This window comes from Coenobita brevimanus, chromosome 55 (assembly GCF_032717465.1).
Source record: "Coenobita brevimanus isolate Jiangsu-jjx chromosome 55, ASM3271746v2, whole genome shotgun sequence".
NCBI classification, from domain to species: domain Eukaryota; kingdom Metazoa; phylum Arthropoda; class Malacostraca; order Decapoda; family Coenobitidae; genus Coenobita; species Coenobita brevimanus.
This window is the reverse complement of record NC_137008.1, coordinates 931,535-936,509: the sequence shown is the minus strand read 5'-3', so window position 1 is coordinate 936,509 and position 4,975 is coordinate 931,535.

Here is a 4,975-nt window from a genome sequence, read left to right as displayed (position 1 = left end):
TGGTCGGGATTTGCTTGCAGCGTTCCCGTCCATCTCATCACTTCTAGATACTTTAATTTCCGCTGCCAGTTTGTGGGCTTCGGTTTCGTGGGAGAAGTTTGTGCGTTTTTTAACTTCAGCCTCTTTTCTAATGTCATTTTCTCTTAGTTCCTTCTTGATCATATTTCTCTCGTCTTCGCTTGTGATAAACTTCGTATGTTTTACAACTCTCAGGCTGTCTGAGAAACTTTTATTGAACAGCTTATGTAGAGAAAAACAGTAAATCAGTTTCTTATTTTCCTCCCCTGTTTCGGTCTCCCGTCACTCATACCTCCCGGGCCGACAGTATTTATGTACTGAAGACGGTGCTCCCTGGCAACTGAAGGCTGCGGTAGTGCCAGACAGTGCAAGATTAGGTGCTGACTGAATCTCTGTGCGTCTATCACTCATAGTCACTACAGACACATTAAAACATTTCCATCCTGATATGCTCGTGCACCAGTAAGGCAGTTAGGTGTGTTTACACTCCCGACGACACACTACTACTGACGTGTTGGGGTTTGGTTGATCGGAGTATGATGAGAGAAGCACTAAGATCGAGCGCGGGGGAAGGAATAAGTGAAGTTGAAATATCGGCAGTAATGACTTTTTGTAGCAATAGCACAAATCGCGTGTAAAATTAAAAAATTATCGCATGAAAATAGCTTTGACGTAAAATCAAGTACTTGCTGAACAATGATATGCTTCGACTTAGAGTATATAAGGAAAGAACAATACCGAAGACCGTTCCTCCTTTCACAGTTTCAGAAACACATACCTTTTTCTTATTTACTGCTAAATCTAGCATGACCTTGTTCAGCAAATAGTTGATTATAATGTCACTGCCATTTTGACAAAATATTGATCTGTTTCAAGAGTAAGTATTCTGATATTCCAAAAATTATCCGAGTCGATAATATTTTCAGCTTCCTTGTAGCATAGATGAATATAAGCCAAGGTGCCGGATCGCTCTTTTTCAGCACAGAGGCGAGGCGTTAGGTACAGTACTATCTTTAGAGCTGTAAGGCATGTGATAGTGGCGCTTGCAGCAGAGTGAATGCAGACCTTGAAGATGAATGTTGATGTTGTGGTGGTGGTGATTGTTGTTGTTGTTCTTGTGGTGATGGTTCTTGTTGTTGTTGTGGTGGTTGTTGTTGTGGTGGTGGTGGTGGTTGTTATTGTGGTGGTGGTTGTTGTTGTTGTTGTTGTGGTGGTGGTGGTGGTGGTTGTTGGGGTTGTTGTTGTTGTGGTGGTGGTTGTTGTTGTGGTGGTGGTGGTTGTTGTGGTGGTGGTTGTTGTTGTTGCGGTGGTTGTTGTTGTTGCGGTGGTCATTGTTGTTGCGGTGGTCATTGTTGTTGTTGTGGTTGTTGTTGTTGTTGTTGCTGTTGTTGTTGTTGTGGTGGTGGTGGTGCTGGTGGTGGTGGTTGTTGTGGTGGTTGTTGTTGTTGTTGTGGTGATGGTGGTTGTTGTTGTTGCGGTTGTTGTTGTTGTTGTGGTTGTTGTTGTTGTGGTGGTGGTGGTTGTGGTTGTTGTTGTTGTGATGGTGGAGGTGGTGGTTGTGGTTGTTGTTGTTGCTGTTGTTGGTAGTGGTGGTGGTGTTGGTGGTGGTTGTTGTGATGGTGGTGGCTGTTGCGGTTGTTGTTGGTGTTGTTTTTGTGTTGGTACTGGTGGTGGTGGTTGTTGTGGTGGTGGTTGTGGTTCCTGGTTCATCTGAAACGTGAACTCGGTGGACTGCAGGCTTAAGTTTCCCTTCTGCAAACCACCATCGTCCTTTCGGGGGATAGGGAAGTACCTGAGGGACGCTTGCAGAACCAGGCAGTTGGGTCGCTCGTGCTATCGGTGTCACATAGAAATTTTCCAACGCTTTCTACACCCAAAAGCGGCACAGTATTAAGGCATCTCTAGGTAAATAATTTAGTCAACTTTGCCCATTCAGGAACACAACATCGCCTGCCTTGACCGTTCCAAGATGGCGGCCACGCAGACGCATCGAAAGTAGCAGTATCATGTGGAATCTAGGGTTATTTATATCTTCGCCTTGTGGTACCAAACTCCATCCATCTTTCTATCTATAGCCCGACGCCCTAATCCCGCAAAGGGAGGCCGCAGACAAAATGCCTTCAAGTCGCTCTGTCACCCACCATCTGACTGCCCTCCCCCCAACTCACTCCCCCCACCCTCATATACACAAGGGCCAATTAGGTTTGTGCTCCACTGACTGTCATCGAGTGAGTTGAGTGGACGCTGAAAGACCAACGCCTCTTCTAGATACCTAAAACCAAACCTATACCATAACACACTCTCCTAGGCCTAACCCACTTCAATCCATCATGGGCCTTAATGATGGGGACACAGCAGAGAGAGAGAGAGAGAGAGAGAGAGAGAGAGAGAGAGAGAACCATTACCTTTATAAAAGCTAATAATTTCTTTGATTTACTCTGCGATTATTATGATTCTGTTTAGTAGGCGCTGATATAAAAGGCTTGAATATATTTTACTATCACCAAAAAAGAATCTTAATCAACAAAATAGGCCTATACCTGTCAGAAAATTATGGAGGAGCACCAGAAACCAGTCACAGTATCAGTTTCAGCTCTTGCCCCTTTTAAAACGAGCGCCACAGTAAATATTAATAGCCTACAGACCGCTGTGGATAGGCGGTAACACCCGTCAGGAGGTCAGCACTAAATGGACAGGTGGAGCCAATTCAGATCCATTTAAGCTCGGGGTGGACAGAGCCTAGGATAAAAATTTACACCCCTTGTCTCCCTATCAGTCGTATTGAAGAGGAAGGTTGGAACAGCAGTTTTCCTGCCTTAGTGGTACTTGCGTAATAGATATTATATTAATCCCATGTTTCCTTTCAGATCCTTTTTACTTATTGCAGTGCAGTCGGGGTAGCCATCTGTAATATCCACTACCAGCTGAATCAGATTAGGGCCCCTATTCTCGTAAGGTAAGGAAGCTCCCTGGTGTCTCTTCCCAAGCAATTTATTTTTGGATATGGCTGGCTAATATCCTTCTGTACGTTATTAATGCAGAGTATGGCGATACTGGAAGGACTTACATAACACAGGGGAGGACAGGAAGGTGTAGTAAACAAAATGGATCACTTAAGAAAATGTGTTAGGGAACTTTCTTACGCGTTCAGAATAAGGCTCTAGGTCCACACAGCTTCACTGGAGCTAGATCAGTCAAAGGTTTATCAAAGTTAAGTCAGCACCTTCCAAATCCATTCAGGTATTTTCAGTTTAGTTAAGCCCGTTCAAGTACAGTTAGCTTCCTTCAGGTCCATTCCAGTCTATTCGTCTCTGTCAGATTTAATGCAGGTTCATCCAGGTTCCTTGAGTATCAGTTAGGTCAGTTAAGATCCACGTAGATCACTATAGGCCTATTCACTCCTTCACTTCTATCTAGGATCAGTGAGGATCATTTAAAGCCAATTATGTCATTCGTGTGGTAAGTCATGGCTACCATCATCCACTCACTTGATGTAGTGCTGCCTACTTCTTCCATCACCTTTATCGTTGTATCTCTGCTTCACTCCTCCTCTCTCTCTACTTCGCCCTTTCCCTCCTGTCAGTTTTTACTACTCTTCTTTTCACTTCATGTGGCGCTACACTGAGTGACAAGCCTAATGGTTTCCTGCAACCTCGAAAAACATTTACAACGCTTGGTGGTAACCATATAACAGATAACAGGATGATATGGAACCTGCTATGATGTCCCTGTTAACTGGGTGGAAAGACGCAAGTGCGGCGTCCACCCAGGAACCAACCCTCCACACTTTTCCCTGCCAACTGCAAGGGAACATCAGTTCACCACACGGGATGACCCTGCAGGGGCGGTTGCGTGTCTGCAGCTGATGCTCGGCCAGACAGATCTGGGATGATCAACAGCAAGTATCAGTAATGCCATCAACTCAGTGCATCCGATAACGTAACATTAATTCCATTCCTATAATCTCCAGACAGTTTTATTCAGCTTTGGAGGGTCTTTTCAAACTGAAGAGGTTGGATCTAGCATTTATGAGTCTCTTCACTACAATAGATTTCCCCAGAAATGGATTATATCGTCTAGAGAAACAAGACTAACTTAATAAAACACGTCACCACACTGAAGAGGCTAAGGTCCATTTGTATCATAATGGAGCTGCGGTGGTTCGGTGACAACGTAATTACCTTGTGATGTGTGTCTCGAATCTAGGTATCGAGTCCATGCCGTGGCGGGCACTTGAAGTAGGAACAATACCACCAATAAACAAAGTTATAATCATTTTCTCGTTGCGAGAGAGGGAGAAACCCTCGCGAGTCTCTCGTCTAGTAGTGGCATTTTCTCACATATGACCGGCCCAACCCTGCCCGGGCCGACCGTAACGCTTTTGAGAAGCTTATATCTCAGCAATCACAGAGCCGTTCACTGCGTGGTATGCGGATAGCCCCATTCTTTAAGATTTGTTTTTGACAGGTTTCATCACAACTAGGCGGTGCACGTGGCAAGTGACAGGCGCTGAGTGTAGCGTGTCGAAAATCTTCAAAAGAGGGCCACAGGCCAGACAGTTTGTCGTAAAGGCATGAAACTTGGTAGGTAGATAGCCATCAATATACTCTAGGCATCCTCGAGGTGTAAGGCGACATTTCAGTGCTTTCGGATTTAAATGGCCTCGCTCGTACCTCGCCGACAAAGGCGTATTACTGGTATATATTATCCTGAGTTTTATTTGTTCCTCAAGCTCTATACTTTACCATTTCACTTAGTGTGCAGGAAGGAGCGGGGCTGCACTCACACTGCTAGGTCCCGCCACGAATATTATCAGTCCTCCCCTTCCACCATGATATAAACTAGCAGTAAGGAGGAAAGGTGAGGGGGATGAGGCCCAGTCACACATACTGTACTATCGTTCACAAAGTCTCTTCTGCCAACTAAGAAACAAAATTTTGTCTTTCCAACAGTCTGC